Genomic DNA, 23,533 nt, shown 5'->3' on the forward strand with positions numbered 1-23,533 from the left:
AAGACCACTAGACGAATAAGTAGAACGAGCTCGGAGATTTCTTCAATAAGTTTCCAAAATTGTTTCGTATGGGCACTTTTATTGATAGTACACGCATAAAACTCTATTCCCCTTCGAAGTAATCTCCTCCATCTGCAATGCACTTGTACCGTTCCAACAACTTCTTGAAGGCCCCATAGAAGTCCTCTTGTATGAGCGTGTCAATGATCCCCATCAACGTTTCTTTCATCTCCTCAATTGTATCGTGACGATAGCCTTTAAGGTTTTCCTTAAGATTAGAGAATAACCAGAAGTAACAGAGAGCAATGTATGGACTATAGGGAAGGCGAGGAGATGTCCATGTTGGTCAAATAGTCTGTGACTACGCATGGAGTTGTGAACTGGTGCATTTGCCGAAATCTTCTGCATCTTCAGTCCCTTGAAAGTAAGTGTGTGTACAGTTCCCACACTGACATCAAACTGCACTTATTCTTTCTATAGACACACGACTATCCTTATTCATGAAATTCTTCTTTTGGCCAATCCACTCTAGTGTTCTGACTTTCTTACTCCTCCCTTGCCTCTCATCATCTCTTACAGACTCCTTGTCTTGTCTTGAATCGCCTATGCCACTCAAAAAACTGATGCTCAATTAATGACAGATTCTTCAAAAGCAGTCTGAAGCACTCCATATGTTTCTTTGGCATTTTTTCCAAGTTTAAAACATTTTATTGCATATTGTTCTTCTAAAGTGTCGTCACATCCAGATAGCATTTTTGAAATTCACCAGCTATGACAATCAGGCTTTAGTAGGCTGTATTCCAATTCTTGGTCTAGCTATTCTTTTGAACCAGAAATCATAAAAATTAATCCGTCATCTCATAAGATGTATAACAATAAGGTATTGAATTTTCAAGAGTCTATGACAATTTTAAATGCCTGTACAAAAAATTCTGGAAACCTATTGCAGTCATCTCGTCTGTGTCAGAAATGAAACCAGAGAGAAAGGAAACGTGAGCGGGGTGCTCTCTCTAATGAAAGGGTGAACAAAGTGACTATATGTTATGAATGAAACTGGCACTAATCCTATGCGAGTTCAACCAGCTTCCTCTGAAGGAGGAAGTTCCATGGGAGTATGAAATGCACAAACGGTTCCAAGTCGCATATATATATTCAGTAGGGGAGATAACGACGTTTGGTTTCTGCAACTCTTGCAAAGAGGTGCCGACGTCCTCCTATATACAGCGCCTGGTATTCCCAAATTGATCACCCATCTATTATTCCCAAATTCGTCACCCATCTGATACTGACAAGGTTCAACATTGTTTAAGATGTCGTTTATCAGTCTATCTATCTATCTGTCTCCCTCTCTCTCTCTCTCTCTCTCTCTCTCTCTCTCTTGCGTATACAAACTGTATCTAACTTGACTGCCTTTTTTTTTTATAAATGCTTCTCATATAAGCAATCAGCGTCTAAGTTAGTTTACGAGGCGGGGGAAAACCTACGTTCACGAAGACACAAGAACAGACGATTCTCTTTCCTAGCTAGCGAAGTTTCAAAAGAAAGAAGACGTGCCTGGTGTGCTCTGCCCGATTAGAGGGCGCAACGTAACGAGATATAATAAGATAAACTATCCGACTATTTATCTGTCTCTCTCTCTCTCTTCTTTATAGACACGCGCATATAGAAACCGTCTCTCTGATGTTTTAGTGTGACTATTTTTTCTTAAAAAAAGTATTTTTATATAAGCAATAGGCATCCTTGTGAATTTATCAACTATCCGTCTATATATCTTACTTGGTTTGGCAATTCATCATGTAGTTTCGGCAGGACGGAGCCACATGCCACACAGTGCGCGATATGATTAATTTTCCAAGAAAAACATTTGATGAACGAATAATTTCACGAAATGGATCTGTCAACTGGCTACCCCATTCGTGCGATTTAATTCTATTGGATTATATTCTTTGCGGTTATATAAAGTCCCATGTCTCTCTCTCTCTCTCTCTCTGATTCTAAACGTCAAGTATATTTCTTGAAAAACAAGTGAAGCATGCATGGTCCCCCGTGAGTGCACAGTGAACGAGGCATAAAAAATGACTAAGTTCAGCATTTGACGCCCCCTTTAGCCCCCAAAGTCCTGCCGAAATGAACAAACGGTGCAGTTGTAGACCTTAACACATGCAAATTTGATTTCTGCATCATGCAAAAAAAAGGAATGGCAAAGTCCATCATTTGCCCCCACTCTCATTTAGCTTCAAATGTTCCTAAAGCTTAAACATATTTAAATTTGAGTTCAACACCATGCAAACTGCTAAATAGACATACACAGAAAAATTTGGACAAATATGGTAAAATAGTCCCAAAAATGGAGTGTTTTTATTAGCCCTTAAAGAGCCCCTGATGCACAACCAAGATTTATTGCGAAGTATAGACAAACAAAATTATATAGAAATCAGTTAGTTACAACTTTTCAGAAAGTTTTATAAAAATCCAAGGCATCAATTTTTTTTAATAAGCACAAACGTGTCAATTTTAGCCATTTTAACCCAAAAGGCACCCCTAGAGGTAGGGAAGCGGACTTTTCCCGGAAAATCCGTTTTGTTACTTTCTTACTCATACCATGTTTAATGTTTGTGCAAAATTCCAAAACGTAGTTATTGAGAAAAGTTCAGATAGAGAAATGGACGAACGGAAAAGGGCGAATTTACAGATTCACACTCCTTTTGTTGGAGGGACAAAAAAAGAAATAGACTTGGTGCTATTTGTATTTTAAGGTTTAACGGCTATGTTTGTTGGGGAAGCGAAAAAAAAAAATTAAAATAAAAAACATCTTTTCAACATTCATAAATATCATCCAGTGTGAATACTCCTGAAGACGGTCGAAGTTTTTTTTTTTAATAATTTTTTTAATTTTTTAATTTTTTTTACTTGTTTTCACACAAGGGCAGAGATAGACATGAGGTCGGTTTTAAATGTGTGTGTATGTGGGGGGGACCAGCTTCCCCAAAAGGGCACTCTGATTAGTAACAAAAATAAAAAAAAAGTATATAGTCATAAAGGATTTCTTCTCCATTGACCGAGACAAAAAATGAAGTGCAGCATCGGAACAGATACTTCACTTTGTTCCTGGCATGAAGGCCAAGAAGAATGTGAAGACGGTTAGAGGTTACATCGGCGGAAGCGTGGTTAACCCCCCCCTCAAAAAACAACCAAGGTGAGAAAAATAGTCCGAATACTCCAATTCATAGAAAACGGAAAATTAATTACTTTTATTACAAAGAATGGAAGAGAAATGCGATTCAGTTAATATTTAGAAATGGAATTATTGAGTCCGCCATCTTTTTTTTTATTAAAAAGTATCTTTACGGAAGAAAACATCGGTAAAACAAGATGGATAAGAACAAAAAATACAAATATAGAGCAACGAGCTTCATTTTTCTTGGGGTCAGGTTATGGAAGGTTCCAGAAAAAAAAATAGACAGGTTGATTAGTGGAAGTAATGTGGTCCTCTTTGTTGATATGAATGACAGAAGAAGATGGCCGCCAAACTTTGCGAAGAAGAAAAATGATAGAACAAAAAGAAATACAAATATAAAAAAAGGTGAAAAGAAAAGGAAAAAAGGTAGAAGACATAAAGAAAGAAGAATAGAAAGAAATGGAAAAATATATGAGAAAAAAAAAGGAGTTGAAGTAGAGACAGAAGAGAAGGAAGAAGATGATAAATAGAAGTATGAGAAATTCCATATACGACGGCCATCTTTTCCTGTTTGCATACTCACGCATTAGTGGTCGGCTGTTATTGCTTTAAATTTGAATGTGTCAGGTGATTTGACTTGGCGCGCTTTTTGTATCATGCTTCTTTTTGCAGTCTAGCAGAAACTCGGCATCAGGATAGACTCAAACCCCAGCGGCTGCCACAAGAGGTAGCTAAGACAATTCCTTCATGAAGACCAAACAGTTGGTGAACGACGGACCCCAGCGGCTGCCACAGGAGGTAGCTAAGACAATTCCTTCATGAAGACCAAACAGTTGGTGAACGACGGACACCTCTCGACAAGCAGAGACAACTTTTTTACTGAATCTATCCAAATTAAAGATGGCATTCAAGAACTGTTCTGCATGTCTATTTACCAAATATTGGATCTTATCTCAGTTAATATCGAGTCCCATCGGGCTCACATTATGCCTGATTATAGGCGCCAACATTCCCGCCGAGTTTAACATGGATCCTTCCAAAGGAACAACGAACTAACATTCCAACAATAGGAATCTGAACTAAAGGCTCCATGCGTATGGAAGCAAAACAGGCCACCGTTTTGCAAAAGGGACTTACCAGAACCTTTCATTGCTGTTACTTGTGAATAAATTTTCGGTTTGAAAGGTATGGCTTTTGTATTTGTGTATTCTTTTGCTTCTGCAGGGAGGAAATTGAGATGTGAGAAAGAAAGTTCTCATAGAAGAAAAAAGAAGCATAGAAAGAAAAAAAAAAGAAGTAAATGACGAAGAAAAAGTAGAAAAAAAGAAGAAAGGAAATAAAAATAAAATAAAGAAAAGGAAAAATAATGATATAACGTAGAAGTAGAAGAAGATGGACGAAAAAAAAAGAAGAAAAATATGTAAAAGTAGAAAACAAAGAAGAAAATGAGAAATAGAAAGTGAAGGAGAAAAAAAAAAGAAAAAAAAAGGAAAATAAGTAAAAGTAGAAAACAAAGAAGAAAATGAGAAAAAGAAAGTGAAGGTGAAAAAAAAAGAACAGAAAAAAAGAATTAGTAAAAAAAAAAAAGAATAAAGAATGCGATCCCTCCGTTCAGTCTCAAGAGACAATGGATACAACTTGAAGGCTAACTATGCTTGTAATTATAAGGCAAGGGTTTCGCAAGCACTAAGCACATCTTTCCTGAATCGGCACTGCTTGAGTCCAGTGAAAAGGAGAAGGGCTAGACGACTGGAAACAATGCAAAATAAGCAAAAACCTCATACAGCACATGGAATTCCCAATTAGTCAGCCATTTTAGTACTGACCAAACTCAACGTTGCTTAACTTCGGTGATCTGACATGATTTATGCCGTATACAATCGTTAACCAAAGATAGAGGAAGCCGAAAAGAAGTAAAACATTTAATTATTATTATTATTATTATTATTATTATTAGTAGTAGTAGTAGTATTTTATTATTATTATTATTATTATTATTATTATTATTGTTATTATTATTAAGAGTAGTGTTATTTTTACAAAGGAGTCACCATTTATCAAGACCCAGAATCCACTCGAGGATAAAGGTTAATAAGTGTACAGTGGTCAATGGGACAACGACGTAGTTATTGTCCCATTGACCACTGTACACCATTATAGTCAGCCGGAAAGCAGGTAAACGGAAGACAGTTCCATAGGCGTGCAGTCCTAAGAAAGAAACTTTGTTCATGGAATCTACATTTAGGTTTAGGCACAGATAAAGAGTGGGGGGGGTGATTATTGATAGTGTTTTCAGCAAGTCGTGTGTTCCTCATGAAAGTTTGGCGAGGGGGGACCCTAGATTAGTGCTCAGACGAGCACTTGCCATGAAAATAACGATAAAGTTCCGGTAGAGGTAGAAAAAAAGAAAAAAAAAAGAGAAAAGACAGGAAAAAGAAAGGAATAAAAAAGAAGACAAAGAAAAAAGGAAAATAGAATCAAAAGAAATCGAAGTTTCAGTATCCCACCCCAACTGATGAGATGATCACCGATGTATCTCATGTTCGTTGGTTGGTTGTTTTTGTTTTACGGCATATCAACCCTTTTCAGGTTATTTAATGCTGAATCCAAAGATTTTGAAGAAAATTTTTTTTAATAGAATATATTTGTTGTTTTCAAGTCGGTTTCTATTCAACCCATAGTTGAGACCCGAACAGGTACTACCACTCTGAGTTAGAGTGGACCTGGGAGCAATGGTAATTAAAGGGTGGCTCCACACTCCTCAAAGCCCACAAGCTGGGGCCTCACCACTGGATATAGTTTAAGGTCATATCCAGGACCCCCATTGAGGGACTTTTACCCTCTGCAGGGGGGCACTCGGCGTATTCTAATGCCCCACCCAAAGGGCCGTATCTCATGTATCATTGACCGACAATAAAATAAAGAAAGAAGAAGGTGAAGAAGAAGACGGAGAAGAAGTAAGAGACAGGATTAGAAATAGAGGAGAAAAAAAAAGAAGCCAACGAGAGCAAAAATGTATATTTATTAAAAGAATATTAACACCAGCACTTGTTGTGTTTCTTACACATTATAGTATATCTATACTACTATATTTTTTGTCGTGTATTGATATTCATATTAAAAACCCTATTTTCTATTTAAAAAGAAAATACAACTTTGTTATATATGGGTAGCGGAATTGCATGAATCCCACCCCTTCACAGTAGAGATCCCTAGATGTAAGAGAGCCTTCTATTCCAGTAGTTCCTTCCCCAAGACAGCTAAACTTTGGAATTCCCTGCTTCCCCAACTGTACTGACCTGCAGAAGTTCAAGTGCAACGTGAACCGACATCTTGCTGCCCAACTCCCTACACAGTACCCCTGATGCCCATTTCCCTGATCGTAGCCCCCTACAAAAAAGTGGCAATATGCCTTGTTTGGGGTGAAAATGTAATAAAAAAAAAATCCTTTAGAGTTATAAAGAATCGGAATTTTAGTATGGAATCAGTGATTGTATCTGTATCAGAAAAATATTGGAATCTTCCCATTAATAATATATATATATATATATATATATATATATATATATATGTGTATGTATGTGTGTATGTATGTGTGTGTATGTATGGGTGTATATGTATGTGCGTGTATGTATGTATGTGTATGTATATGTGTGCATGTATGTGTGTGTATGCATGTGTGTGTATGTATATGTGTGTATGTGTGTGTATGTATGTGTGTGTATGTATATGTGTGTATGTATGTGTGTATGCATGTGTGTATTTGCGTGTATGTATGTGCGTGTGTGTATGTATGTGTGTGTATGTATATGTGTGTATGTATGTGTGTATGCATATGTGTGTATCTATGCGTGTGTATGTATATGTGTATGTATGTGTGTGTATGTAGATGTGAATGCATATGTGTGCATGTATGTGTGTGTATGTATGTGTGTGTATGTATGTGTACGTATGTATGTGTACGTATATGTGTGTGTGTATGTATATGTGTGTATGTGTTTGTATGTATGTATGTGTATGTATGTGTGTGTATGTATGTGCGTATGTATGTGTGTATGTATGTGTGTGCATGCATGTGTGTGTATGTATGTGTGTGTATGTATATGTGTGTATGTATGTGTGTATGTATGTTTGTGTATGTATGTGTGTGTATGTATATGTGTGCATGTATTTGTGTATGTATATGTGTGCATGTATGTGTGTGTATGTATATGTGTGCATGTGTATGTATGTATGTATATGTGTTTATGTATGGGTGTGTATGTATGTGTGTGTATGCATGTGTGTGCATGTATATGTGTGCATGTATGTGTGTATGTATGTTTGTGTATGTATATGTGTGTATGTATGTGTGTATGCATGCATGCTTAAAATAGATCTGTTACACACACCATTTTATTAAACATCTATTTTAATTCCTTATTTGTTTCTTTTCGGTTTTCTTACAAGATGATCATCTTTAGTTAACTATTACGTGTAATTATATTCATGCAGACATTCTACATGATTTATACATGCATAATATTTGCATATAAATTTATAGTATACATAAAACTTCTTCTATGTATATATTTATATACGCGTATATATATTTGTTATAAAAATTGTCTACCAAAACCCTGTCCGTTTTTGGTCTATAGGCATTAAACTTAATATATAGAGTATTCGAACCAATGCGAAACTTTATAGTTCGGTTTTAGCCGGAGAAAACCGGTGCAAAAGTGTGAAAAAAAAATGCAATTTACTAGGTGAGGGTCGAACGACGGTATTACGAATATGTATGGGTAACATAAAAGATATTGGTTTATGTTTTAATTTTTAGCTTCGCAGTAAAGATGTCTTCTAAACTCAGGCATTAACGTGAAAGGAAAAAGCGAATCGTAAGCTAAACGTTTTGGTCTCGATACTCGGTCGGTGGCGCTCGAGTCAATTTTTTTTTAATTTATAAAAAAATTACTAGATATTGGGTCTAATATAATATAATAATAAATACAAATCTGCATTTATCAAAATATCGTATTTAAGCGTATTTTATGACCGGGCAATGCCGCGCGGCTTGCTAGTATATATATACACATATATATATATATATATATATATATATATAAAAGTGAACGTGTCTGTCTGTCTGTCTGTGTGTCTGTGTGTCTGTCTGTCTGTGTACATTTCCCTACGCAATAACTCTGTCAATTTTTAGTCTATAGACTCGAAATTTGAAATACCGGGTACTGAGATTTGGGGAAATCGATGTGACGGGTGTCAGCCAGAAATTTGGCTGTTAAGGGGTCAAATTTCAACGATTTGACCTTTAAGAACTCTACCAAACTCCTCCGACAATTTTGGGTCTAGACACTTGAAATTTTAGATATAGGTTCCTTGAACCTGGATCTAACTTAATAAAGTGATTTGAGCCCGAAACAATAAATTTTAAGGGGTCATAATAGGGGTCAAAGTTTTAAAAAATTAACCATTTTTTTTGTTTTTTTGCTTTTTTGCACAGCATACACCTCCAAACACCCGAGCAACGCCGGGCACCCCTGCTAGTATATATATATATATATATATATATATATATATATATATATATATATATATATATATATATATATATATATATATATTAAGTAAAGTAATTTTCAATTTAAAAATTAAAAAAAAAAATTTTTTTAAATATTTTTTAACGACACTTAATATTGAATTAGCTCTAGAACATTTAACTATCGAGCTTATTATATATCTAAATTACAACGAGCATTTCCTGTATTTTAATTAAACTAGTAATTTTACTGTTACATTAAAATACACTTAGCTCTTGAGACTATTATTCTAATCTCCTTTAAATTTATATATATATATATATATATATATATATAGTAATCATCGTAGCTCTTCAACTTTTTGATTGAAAAATCAGGACGATTTATTTTTGGAACAACTTTCGTATGACAAAACGCGCTTCGAACGCTTATGCACAGTCGTCGTTCATCCTTAGAAAAGTGCAATTAGAATGATTATGACTATGTAGAAAAATATATTCCGGACCACAAAAGGTAGCTTGTTTTATTGGTACAACTTCCGTCTTCGTAGCTTTTCAACTTTTTGAGTAAAAAAAAAAAAAAATTGGTAGGCTTTACTTTTGGAACGACCCTCGCACTTTAATGTAATGTGCTCTGATGAACCCATAGCACTTGTGTCCTTCAACAAACCCGACTGATCTGACAAACAGCAAAATAGAACCCTTTTTTGTTCTGTTGAGATCCCTAGGTGTCGGAAAGTTTTCTACTCTAATAGTTTCTTTACCCTTTGGACTTCTAGAGTTTGGAATTCCCTTCCTGTTTCCTGCATCCGTGACTGTACCAAGCTGCAGAAGTTTAAATGCAATGTGGACAGACATCTTTCTGCTCAACCCCTCGCAGTCTCTTTTTTGACATTATTCAAAATAATAGCCATTAACGTTCCTAGTGGTAATATGCTCTGCATTTGGTGAAAATGAGGAAAACACACCTTGAACAATAGAGACATTGAGTAATATTTATCTCAAGTTCTTTATGCTAAACGTTGAGTTTTGTATCGTTTGCTTTTGATCTTTAGAAAACAGTGACACTTTTTTTTTGTCAGAGAAAATGGCTTCGAATATTTGATCACGAGTATTCACAATAGGAAATAAAAAGTTTAAGAAATATTTTTTAACGACACTCAAAGAATTGACATTTTGAATTTACAAATATTTCAATGCGTGTCCCATAAAAGGTTACAAGATATTAATGGTGATTTAATGAAATTCACACGTGATATACCTTTATCGTAAAGTTTGTTGTGCTAAATATTTTCATGAAAAAAAAAATGGCGACAATATATTTAACATATGCTGCAAGGCCACACGTACCTAGCGTTCCGTCGGTATCACTTTTGTTGAATTCGTAAACTGAAATCTATCTTCTATACTCCTATAAATTCGTTTTTCTTTTGTGTGCATTGATATTCATATTAAAAAACACTCTTTTCTATTTATTTAAAAAGAAAATACAGTTTTCTTATATATGGGTTGTGAAATTGCATTCACTAGCAAAAGATTTAGCTAATTTGCATATTCTTTTAAACATTCATTTGAATTAATTCCCTATTAGTTTATTTTCGGTTTTCTAATGGGATGATCATCTTTAGTTAACTATTACGTGTAATTATATCCATGCAGATATTCTACATGATTTATACTTGCATAATATTTGCGTAAAAAGTTTACAGTAAACACAAAATTGTTTCCATATATATATATATATATATATATATATATATATATATATATATATATATACGTATATATTTTGTTTATCTATCTATCTATCTATCTATCTATCTATCTATCTATCTATCTATTTATAAAAAGGAACGTGTCTCTGTGTGTCTGTGTGTGTGTCTGTGTGTCTATGTACATTTCCCTACGCGATAACTTTGTCAATTTTCAGTCTACAGACGCGGAATTTGATATACAGGATACTGAGATTTGGGAAAATCTGTGTAATTCATTTTCGGCCAGAAATTTAGCTATTAAGGGGTCAAAGTTCAACGATTTGACCTTTGAGAACTCTATCAAACCCCTCCGACAATTTTGGGTCTAAACGCTTAAAATTTTAATATCCACCAGCCTTTTTCTTTCATATTGTTTGGTACCGAATATGATAGATCGGCGCTACTGCTTCCGGTCCTGAACTGTTGTTCTCTATGTATCAATGGGAAATCCAATGTTTTTCAGTGTGGTTTTCAGTTGGGGTTTAAAACGTTGTAGAGAGTTGCTTTGATCTTTTTCCAGTGGCTAGCTTTGAGGACAGTTTGTCGAGGAAGCTTATTCTCATCCATTCTGAGGACTTGCCCTAAACGACGGAGCATGTTTCTCATGATGGTGACCTCAATACTCCAGCTGTTTGCTCTCTCAGGGACGCTTGTGTTGATCACATAGTCATACCATTTGATGTTCATTATATAACGAAGCTTTTGCTGACGGAGTTCTTCTACTTTACTGAGATCACGCCGATTCACATTCACACTCATAAAAGAAAATCACTAATCAATCAAAATATTTACAATGCACACCAAAAGAACATTCAATGAGCATTAATTGTCATATTTAGGTGCCCTAATTATAGTAAAAAAAAAACGAATGAACGAAACTTTACTAAAACGAACAAAACGAACGAAACATATTTTGTAAAATTTTTGCTGCGAATACTCTCTTTGTTACAGGCATTACCTTCCACTTTGGCAGTCGTTTCGATTGAGTTCGTTTCTCGTGATACCATTCCTCAAAGCATTATTCAATCCTTTTGGTGTTGATTTTGATTTTTCGTCGTAACTTTAACCTCACGGGCATTATGTCTGTTACATTTTTGCGTTTGGTAGCATCTCATCTTATCTCATCTGATCTCATCTAATCTCATCTAATCTCATCTCATTTCCGTCATCTTTTAGGACGCTCCACCATCGAATCTACACGACTTCTCCAGTTCTCTCGCTCTCGAATGACAGTTTGCAATCCCCAAACTAGTAAATTGTTAATGTAGGTCATTCTTATTATACCACGGTTTGCGTGTCCATCTGTTAGTATCCAGAGAACTAGCTTGTTGGCTTCCTATTCGCTGTGTCTCATGCAGTAGGTGTATCAGAATTTTTGTAGGAATTTTTGACACCAACACGAAACTGAGAATAAAATATAAAAAAATCGTAATCTCTCTTTTAAAAGTGGGTTGTTTATTTTCTTTATGGATTATACTTCCAAAATAAACTATTAAAGTTGCATAAAAAGTAATAGAAATATATTTTTTTTATTTTTTAAAAAACGGTAATGAAATTAATTGAATTTTACGAGTTCAGTATTTTTCAATTTTTAAACTTTAAAAATCTATCAAAATTTTTCTATTGATTCAATTTTTACGATAATTTCAGGGTCAATGTGAAATGTTATGTTCTTTCCAATAAACCGAATATAATATTTTAGACAAACGTTTTTTTTTAATACACCCTCCCCCATTTTTAAATGCCTATTAAAAAGTAAACAATTAATTTACTCACCAAAGTTATATATCACAAATTGAAGATAAAAGATCAATAAATAATGTATTCAAATTTAAAACAACAAAAAAGTACTGTTTTTTAGAAATTTACCTGTAAAATCCGAAGTTCAAAACCTTATTTTTTTTTAAAATCACGTTGTTTTTTTTTGTTTTCTTTTTAAAATGAAACCTTGGTCCTTGCTCCTTTAATTGAAAAAAAGTTAGGGTTTGAATTACATTTTTCGAGTAGTTATAAGCTTGGAAAGACAGGGGGTGTCGAATTATTCAATATATTTCACGAAGTTTCTGACACACCTATTCATGCAGTGACTGGCTACGCTCATCCTTCTCTGCTGTACTTTCAGTGATACTGGTAGTAGGTACCCATAAAGCTGGTGGATTGTTGCGTGGCTCCTCCATGATGTATTGAGGCCATGTTGTGGACGACTCCCCCATGTATATATATATATATATATATATATATATATATATGTATATATATCATCTGATGTTATTATTTTTCAGAGGTTAAGTAAAAATTGCAACATATAAGCTGTATTGCCTGAAGAGGGCTCTAGTTTCTGTGAACTAGCTGACCGAAATATACTCATGACCGTGTAGCAACATATCACTGCTTATGTAAAAATAAATAAAGAGTATATACTTACACACTATCAATATATATATATACACGAGCAAACAGTTAATAAAACATGTTAAAAAAACACTTTGAAATGAGTTAAAAACATATTAAATCTGAAAAGGAAACATTAGATAAATGGATAGTCCTTAATCCGCGGAGTTTCGAAGAATTACTTTCTTTCTCATCAGAGGGTAGGAATTAGCAAAATGCGGGATCGGATTTTGCATGCAAAAGTATTTGATGAAACAACAAGTAAGTACAAAGATCTTACTTGATAACAAAAATTGAAGCAGAGGGAATACGGCGAAGAAAAAGGTGATTACACATCAATGGATAGTCTGGTGGAAGATAAATAATCCAGTGACGGTGAAATCCAAATATATAACTTCAAGAAAATATATATATATATATATATATATATATATATATATATATAATATATATATAGCATATATATATATAATATAACTACTTCATTTACTCACATAAAATTAATATACGAAAGTATAGATTTATGCGTAAACTTTAAGTATTTACTTCAAAAGTGCTCAATACGTAGGTAGAGCTAGTTAGTAATTTATAAAAATATATGGCGATTAAGCTACACTGAATATTCGGCGTTTCATCCACTATAGGATTCGTCAGGCTTATGCGCGAATTCTGTGGTTGTTTCTTGTTTTTATATATGTTGAGGATTTTAGTTAATCAATCAGCTTTCTAGTATCCACCGCGCCCCTTCCTATCAGCCAATGGGCATGCATATAGTCTATAAATTACTATATATATATATATATATATTTATATGTATGTAGCATATATATATATATATATATATAGCATAAGTATATATATATATATATATATATATATTTATATATGTGTGTGTGTGTAAGGACATTCTCCAGTGATTTTCTTTGAGTGCTTGTGATGGTGATCGTTTCTGCTTCATCGGATGGGAGAAAGGTAGAAAAGATGGTGGCGGGGGGGGGGGCGGAGACGAAGGCTAAAAGGAAATCGATTCTTAGAAGATGAACGAACCAAAGCCAGGTAGCTTAAAACGTGTGCTGGATAAGTAATGAGGGTCAAACACTTTTTTGTTTTACTCAGTTTATAAGAGGATTTCGTTCTGACATGAGTGTTAGTAGATACGAAATTATCCAGGTAACCATGAGATACGTCCTTCTCAACGCTGCATATAAATACGCCAGACATTTTACACACACGCATACACACATTAACACACACACAGACACACACACTAATACACACACACTAGCACGCAGACTATAACACATCTACTAACACACTGACTAACATACACACACATGTATATCAGCGATTATACAGGGTGCCCCTCAAAAAAAAAAAAAAAAAAAAACGGGCCCCAACTCTAATTAGCCCCCGTTTCTTAGTGTTTTGTCCGACTGAAACGAAATTTTTGGTCATAACTAGTTTATTATATTCAAAGCATCACATCAAAACACTAAGGTCTTTGGCCTTTTTTTTCTCCGTTGACTGTAAAATGCTCAGAAAAACAATTGAATATCCTCTGTTTTTTTTGGGGGGGGGTCACCCTGTATAAAAGTAACTTTGTCTGCGTGTGTGTGTGTGCAAATTCATTCCCTATGGACTCTGAAACTGCTGCGCAAATTTTAATCAAATTTTACACAAATATACTTTATGTGCCTGGCAGTGTTCTTAGGTTTTCTATCCGGACGTCTTTTATAAGTATCGATAATTGATAATCGAAAAATCAGCCGAAAGAAGAGACAAGCGATGTAAACCAAAAAGAACACGTTATTCAGCCTAACATCGCAAGTGCAGTTGACAGGTTTTATTATGACACAAGCAGAAAGGCTCGACATATAAAATCAACAGTAGATTCTTCGATGAGACAGGAGCCCATTTGAAATAAATGTTTCTGTTTAGAGCACAAGTGATCCAAGATACTTGACTGTTTCATTTTAAACTCTAACGAAGGCAATTATATATACAAAATAATTTTAGAAAATCAAAAGTAGGTTCTCTTCAGTGCAATGTAGACTACAATGTATCGTGGACTAAGTCACTGCAGGAAAGCGTGAAAAGCTTCCTCTCGGTGCACTGTGATGGACCCCTAATTACAGCGATTTTTTTTTACATGGAGGTCACCACTTATCAAGGCCCGGAAGCCACTCGGAGATAAGGGTTATTGCGTGTACCGTAAACAATGGGATAGTATCGTAGTAATCGTTAGTATTGGAGATCTGATAAAGTGTATTACTTAGAGGGGGGTTCATCAGAAATTTGTTTATTTTGGACTTGAAGACATCCAAGTTGTAGTCAGGTTGGAAACAGGCAGACGGAAGAGAGTTCCACAGGCATGAACTTCTAAGAAAGAAGCTTTGTTCATGGAATCTACGATTTGATTGAAAAACAGACGATTGTATAGATTTCGATGATAACAAAAATACGGGAATGCGAAACATTCTTTGATCAACATTCAATTCAGGGCAGATGAGCCAGGGAGGAAAATATTCAAAAATTGACGTAATTATTATATAATTGTTGCTGCGTTAGGAAACAGGTGCTGTCAAGAATTGAATATTTTAACATACTGAAAGTAATAAACGGTTGGGATTAGGAATATAGACTTTTTGTCATATTTAGTGTTGGACGATTAATCGGAATTGGAATCGAGAATCGGAAAAATGACAGCCTAAGTTCCGATTTCAAAACGATTCTTTTAATTTTTTTTTTTTTTACAATAAAAAATGAAACAAGCACAAATTGATTTTTTTATTAGAAGTTTTTCTATTTACAACATAAAACTGAGAAGGATCAAAGAACGAGCTATAAATCTAATTAACAGATTTAACATTGATTCACGGAGTTTAATTTATTTTATTTATAGGTTATTTATAGAGAGATAACTTGCCTATTCCGTTTGTAAACTTTTCGCATCTATTCGCGAAATGTCTGCATGCACCCAGCAGAGGATTTAACTTGATTATTAAAAGGTTTTAATAGCCCTGGACGTGGTTTTTAAATTTCGTTGGCGCCAGCTGTACATTAGCGGTGTCTGTCATCGGCTTCTTCTGAAGTAATTAAAGTTTTATGGTGCTTCTTTTTGAACGCAAGTGAAAAATATAGATGAAAATCTCCGGTGAGTTTCTCAGAATCTTGAATGTAATGCATAAAGAGAAAACATTCTGAAGATTTTCTTAATTAAAAAGAAAATTATATCAACATAATAAAATATACATAAGCCAAGTACGGCCAAGGATGGAATACTGTTGCCATATCTGGGCAGGAGCTGCCAAAAACAGCCTATCATGCCTTGACAGAGTACAAAATAGACTTCGTGGTTTAGTGGGGGATGCCCTTTTCTCTACCCTGCAACCCCTCTCCCACAGAAGAGACGTTGCAAGCCTATCCTTGTTTTATCGTTATTTTCATGGCAGGTGCTCGTCTGAACTCCAATCCCTGGTCCCCCCTCGCCAATCTTTCACGAAAAACACCCGTCTAGCTGAATCCACTGTGAAAAATTTCCCCCACTCTATATCTGTGCCTAAATCAAAACGCGGATTTCATGAACAAAGCTTCTTTCTTAGAACTGCACGCCTGTGGAACTCTGTTCCGTCTGCCTGCTTCCCTCCGGACTACAACTTGGATGTCTTCAAGTCTAATGTTAACAAATTCCTAATGAACCGCCCCCTTAAGTAAACACTTCATCAAATCTCCTCACTAACGTAATGTACTTGCAATAACCCTTATCCCTGAGTGGCTTCCGGGCCTTGATAAGTGGTGATCTCTGTGTAAAAAAGCAAAATAAAAAAAAAACAAAAAAATCATAAGAGTAGTAGTTGAGGGGCAAAAATCAGAAGCTCACAGTATTAATGCCGGTGTCCCTCAGGGATCCATCCTGGGCCCAACTCTTTTCCTGATCTACATTAATGATCTTCCAAATCATATCCTTACATCATTTGTAGACATTTATGCTGACGACACTACCATTTATGGTACCACATCTAAGACAGTAAACGACCAAGTTCTCTCCAATTCTCTCTCCTCTGATCTTGAGCACGTAGTACAATGGGGAAAGGAGTGGCTGGTTACTTTTAATGCATCTAAAACCAAGCTTCTCTCTTTACATCATCAACATTCTAATTCACATTTGTCATCAATTGAAATGAATGGCTCTCGTCTTCAGGAGGCCTCAAGTTTTGACAAGCTTCTGGGCTTGACCATTACTCCTGATCTTAAATGGAACACGTATATCAAATCTGTTGCCAAGGCCGCTGGAAAAATGGTGGGATCTTTCTATCGATCCAGTAGATATCTCACTGCTGATGCTATTCTCTATCTATATAAGAGCCAGGTACGTCCAAGGATGGAATACTGTTGCCACATCTGGGCAGGAGCTGCTAGAAAGGACTTGTCCTGCCTTGATAGAGTTCAAAATAGACTTCGTAGCCTCGTAGGAGATGTCCTTTTCTCCTCCTTACAACCTCTATCTCACAGAAGAGATGTTGCGAGTTTGTCTCTGATGTATCGTTATTTTCATGGAAAGTGTTCGACTGAGCTTCAATCTATGGTCCCCCCTCGCCAAACTTTCACAAGAAACACTCGTCTAGCTGTAAACACTATCAATAATTTCCCCCACTCTTTATCTGTGCCTAAACCTAAACATAGATTCCATGAACAAAGCTTCTTTCTTAGAACTGCACGCCTGTGGAATTGTCTTCCGTTTTCCTGCTTTCCGGCTGACTACAATATGGTTGTGTTCAAGTCTAAGGTAAATAAGTTCTTGATGAGCCGTTCCATATAAGTTATTAAATTTACCAAATTTTCATTACTAATGATTACTATATTGACCAACTTCTACTGTACACTCTTTAACCCTTATCCTTGAGTGGCCTCTGGGCCTTGATAATGTGGTGATGCCTTTGTAAAAAAAACAAAAAAAAAAAAAAAAACATTTAAACTTCCCAAAAAGAAGAATGGGATTCGGACATTTATTTCTGTAATTAACAGAAAAAGAAAAGAAATGATAAACACATGTGCAACAAATAAATGTTACCAAAGGCAAGACATACCTGAATACATTTATTTGTGTATAAACATCTTTTAAAGTGTGTTTTTTTGTTTAAAACAAACTAGTGTCTGCTCTTTGTATTAGAATTTTAAAAACGGCTGCCCAATAACCCTGGCAGAAGGATTATTGATAAACACTCAAAATTGAAAATTAAACAAACGTTGGTAGAAACACAATAATAAATGTTAAAAATATATCGGAAATGTTATGCCGTACGAGTATTCTGTTTAATTTTCGATTTTTGAGCGATTAAGCAAGAATGGGCCCCCAAAATATCGTTTTACGTTAATGTTATGTGCGAAACAGTTTTCCTACACGAAATTTTAAAATAATTGTTTTTTTTTCCTTTCTTTTCGCCATATAATCATTTAAAATGTAGAATCATTTTAGGGAAGCGATTTAGCTAAAATCGTTAATATATTTGCTGCTTCTATTACTATTATTATTATTATTATTATTATTATTATTATTATTATTATTATTTGTCGTAGTAGTAGTAGTTGTAGTAGTAGAAGTAGTATATGGAATTTGTTTTTCCTTTACAATAACACAGATCAATCAAATAATCGATCAAATGTGTATAATTGTGAGGAAAATATGAACATTTTTTCAAAGAGGAAAGGTACAGAATAGTTAACAGGAATCCCTCCTAATGTTAAAAATGTTTTTCTAAATAGTACGTTATTATGTAGAAACGAATTCGTGACATGGGACGGGATTTATTAACTATTCTCTCCATACACTGTTTTCATATTTTGCATACCCATCGTCGGGTAATAATTTTTGGTACGCCAACACGCCAGCATGCCTGCACGCCAGATATCAATCCGCGATTTTGGCTCGCCAAAACGTACGCCAAAATGTACGCTAGTGCGCCAAATTTTATTCCGTCATAAAGAAAATTTCTACAGAAAATTTTTTTTTTTATATTTTTATCTAGCGAATAAATATGAAAAAAAAAAATTCAACAACGGAACTGAAGTCGATGTTTTGCTTCTAAAGCAAAATTAACTGTTTTGATTAATCTCTGTTTGGCGAACCGGGGAAAAATATCTAATGCTTAAAAATGAGTTAAATTTATTTTTACAAGAATCTTTATTCATTTATCTAACTAAATACTAAAATGGTTGCTTTTCTTTCCGTCAAGTTTTTTTAAAGGGTTTCACACGTAATCACCACATAAAAATAATACATATATATTTCTTTTTTGAATGGGGATTTAGCTGAGCGTGTTAATCTAAAAATTTGTCATTATTATTATTATTATTATTATTATTGCTATGTTTGACGTTCATCTTCGTCGCCAAGTGTTATGTTTGCAGGTTGAACCAAATAACGTATAAGGAAATACAAATGAAGACTCAACAAACAAAGGTAGATCAATAAGAAGTGTATTAGGAAAAGTATATTTACAGTATATTTACATAATGGTTGTCAGGTAAGAGAGTCTTGGCTGGAGAACATATCTGCTCTCAGCTCGGCCTTCGGTGGCTTCTGGTTAACACACACTCAGACTAACCGAGTCTTGCTATTTATGTGTAATATTATCCACATATGTAAATGAGTGGGTACCACCACAACAATTATTATTATTATTATTATTATTATTATTATTATTATTATCATCATCATCATCAGCATTATTATTATTATTTGCATTTTGTTTTAGTTTTTGTGTACAACAAAGCAAATCCATTTAATAATTCACCAAATTTTTATAATTTAAGTAAATTTTAACTTCATTCATAGAGAAAAGGCACAGAATAGTTAACAAAACCCATGTCCTCCCCACGTTAAAAATGGTTTTCTAACTATAAACATTATTTAGAAATTCGTTCGTAACAATGGTAGGGGCGTTCTTAAATATTTTGTTCTTACATCGTGTTCTCATTTTGCTTAAAATCGTCAACTATTTTCAACTGTTTATGAAAACTTTCAAGTAGCACGTTGTACACTAACGACGAACTGATACGATATGACTTTGTTTTAAAATCAAAAGAAATCTTTTGTTTTACAATTTTCAATCAATTACAAGGAAACCATTTGAGCAAAAAGATATGCGGAAATTACCTGGAAATTTGCAAATTTACAAAAAAACAAAACGCAAAAAACAAAAAAAAAAACCCAGCCAATCTCTAATTAAATATTTATTAATTTTAACATAATATGAATCGGAATCGGGAAGGTATCGGAATCGGAAATTAAGAACGGAATCAGCAATTGTGTCGGGATCGGGAAGAATTTTTGGATCGTCCCATCACTCATACATATACATATACATATATATATATATATATATATATATATATATTCTATAATATAAAGCTGAACGTCTGCGTGTGTGTGTGTGTGTGTGGTTACGAATAGGCCCCTATATGGTTGACTATTTTAAAAAACTGATTACATATAATAATAGAAGATGTATCAAGGATCAGGAATGGGTATGTTTGATCTAGCAGAACGGTGGTTCATAAAAATTGTGGGGTCTGCGTTCGCGCCTGGCCCCCCAAAGTATGGAAATAAAAAATGAAAATAAGAACGTTTACAAGGGTTTTTGATATTGATGTACATAAGAATACTTTGATAAGTATGTTTCAACTTAAATAGGGATGGTATAATAACATTGTGGGGTCTGCGTTCGCGCCTGTACTCCATGGAAATATGGCACAAACTTTAACAAAGACTGTTTTCGTAAGTATACTTTGATAATTATGTTTCAGTTTGAAGAAATATGGTATAATAAAATTATTGGGAGTTCGTTCGCGCCTGACCTCCATAGAATCTAAATATGTTACAAAGTTTAACAAGTTTTTTTTTTTAAAAAGGGTGACAGTCCACAATAACACCTTAACTGTTAAATGTTTATTTTAACAATGATAAAAACCTAAAACAAACTACCCACCACCTCGTTTTAAATGCTTTCCTAATCTCTGACTTTCAGGTATTAAACCGCTTGCCTCGTAAAACTAAAAAACAAATGGGTTAATGCAGTGTATCTAATTGACTGTATATGATAGAGTCCATACTAAAAATTATCATATTTCTCTCTGTCTCTCTCTCTTTATCCCTCTCTCTATTTCTCCCACTCCCCCCTCTCTCTCTCTTTGTTTTTCTCTCTTTTTCTGTATTAGAATTTTTGAGAAAAATAGGTTTGCAACAAATAATGTCACTTGATTGATGACGTCATTGGTATTTCTTTCCGTTCTTTTATTTTCATCTCAAAAAAAGAAGATTAATTTGCATATTGATAGGTTGTGTCTTGGACAGCTGCCATTTTTTGTGTCTGTTGCAAAAATACGAAGTGACAGGGGAGTTCAGGTGAGCCTCACCTGTTGACAGTAAAGTGATGAAGAAATAAACGGCTGGAATCGGATAATGAAGGACATTTTCAGATTATTTTTTCGACCTCCATCTCTATCAATTATATATATATATATATATATATATATATATATATATATATATATATACTAGCAGGCCGCCCGGCATTGCCCGGTCGTAAAATACGCTTAAATATGATAGTTTGATTAATGCAGATTTCGTAATTATTATTATACTAGCAGTACTCGCTAACCGGCATTGCCCGGTGGAAGCGTGTCTCTACCTCTAAATAAAGTAAAGTATGGCTGTTGTTGCTGTTGCTGTTGCTGTTGTTGTTGTTGTTGCTGGTGCTGCCCATAGGTGAAAAAAAATGAGAAAACATCCATTTAGCCGTTGAAGCTGTGGTAATGTTGACTGATTACTTACTTACTGCCTCCACGACTAAAAATAGTTCGTCTCAAAGTTTATTAAGGAGTAGAAATTTATTTAAGAACGAACACATAGAATCCTATCATAAGGAAATGAAACGAAACTTCTCCCGCGTATTTATCATTTATTATTTCCTTCATTAATTAGTGCAATACTTGGTTGAAATTATGTCACTAATCATCATAAGGAGAAAAAAAAAAACAATAAAATATAAAAATAAATCCCTACAAAACAAACAAAAAAGAAAACATCCCGGAAACAAATGAAGGTTTACGTTTCATTTCGATAATAAAAAAAACAAATAAAAAGGAATGAAAAACAAATATAAAGAAAAAAAACAAAAAACAAATAAAACTGTGTGAATTCTTGAATAGGAAAAAACTGAGAAAGACAAAGAAAAACACGAAAATGTATACGTATTTATCGCAAAGAAAGAACATTGAACAATCTAAAAAAGAAAATAAAAACAGGCAAATAAAGATGAAGCGAACGTAAAAAAAATTACATAAATAACCCTATGTAAATGTTAAAACTTAAAAAAAAATAGCCGGAGCATAGGCGCGAGCGTTCAACCTATAGGTTACGACGCGCACCCAGTAACATTGCTTCACGAAGACGTCATCGAAAGACCGTCATGTTTTATTCTATTTTAACCAATTCAACATAGACCTCCCCCATAAGAAGAAACGAAAACTCTTTTAGTAAGGTATTTGACGGACGTCTATGTAATTGCCCCCTTTAAATTCCAATATTTGCATTTTTTAATGTTTGACCTTAAATTCTTGGATTACAAACTTTTAGAAAAAATATATAGATGAACAAAAAAAGACATTTTTTAATAAGTTTTATCGTCGGGGGTCCGCTTTCAATTATAACGTTTTTAGAGGGGGCCAATTTAATAGACTTACGCCAGAGATTCGTTCATGTTTTCATCTCATAAGTTTGAAGATCCAACGACAGGTTTTTAAAGGATTAGAAGGAGAAAGCTTGGACAGAGCAACGTTATTTTCATTAGATGCGCTAACTTATCTATATGGAAGCTATGACTTTTTTTATTTGTATAACTTTAAACTAAGTTATAAATTATTTATATAAATGCGTTGCCACTGAGCGGCCATCTTGATTAAGGGCTGATGGGTTCGTTTTTTATATGATTTGGAATAATAGCATTTCAATGTGACAGCCAATGAGGATAGAAAGAAATGTTATTGGGGAGAAATCATTTTTTCGAATAGTGAAGTGTAATGGTAGTTGTATGTGTATGAGTGTTTAATCCAGTTAATAAGGGTGTCAGGTCAAAATAGTTGTAATGCTTATATATTTACCCGATCTTGTCTGGGAGATTAGGAGGACTTGTCAGGTAGGGGGAAAAATACGAACTACTTCGTCTATAGATCTGGGCAATAGTGATGATGCCTCTACTAGAATTTAATATAGGATTTAATTATAGCGAATAATTGTGTATAAAACGACGTAGTGTAGTTACATGTAGGGGCTGACATAATAAATTTGTGGCATTTGTTAATGAAAACATACGGCAATTTGGTGCAGATGGGAATTTCTGCAATCAAAATATTATATACAGGATCATATTGGACTCAATATATAGTAATGATTTAAAAAGTTTTAAAAAATAACTAGTGCTCCACCACGGAGAATCGAAACCAAAACTGTAAGCTTAAGATTTATTTTTCATTTGCCGTTAATAACTGAGCTATAAAGGCGTGTTAAGTGCAAGGCTAAAAATTAAAGCATGAACAAATACCTATTACGTTAGGTATGCAAATTCGTAATGTCGGCGTTCGAGCTTCACCTGGCAAATATAATTGTATTTAATT

The 23,533-nt window shown here is 34.3% G+C and overlaps 1 protein-coding gene and 1 long non-coding RNA gene across 2 annotated transcripts in view; both read left to right on the plus strand.

The window, feature by feature from the left end:
* LOC145255665 (uncharacterized) overlaps nucleotides 1-23,533 on the plus strand; it is a 1,188,349-nt gene that overhangs the window by 272,091 nt on the left and 892,725 nt on the right. The window lies entirely within an intron of this gene.
* On the plus strand, nucleotides 1,983-5,602 carry LOC145255663 (uncharacterized). Its single transcript, XR_013863886.1, has 2 exons — nucleotides 1,983-3,905; nucleotides 3,977-5,602. It is a non-coding gene; the product is annotated as an uncharacterized LOC145255663 (long non-coding RNA).

Source organism: Euprymna scolopes, chromosome 31, assembly GCF_053919585.1.
Source record: "Euprymna scolopes isolate OS-2025 chromosome 31, ASM5391958v1, whole genome shotgun sequence".
Classification (NCBI taxonomy): Eukaryota; Metazoa; Mollusca; class Cephalopoda; order Sepiida; family Sepiolidae; genus Euprymna; species Euprymna scolopes.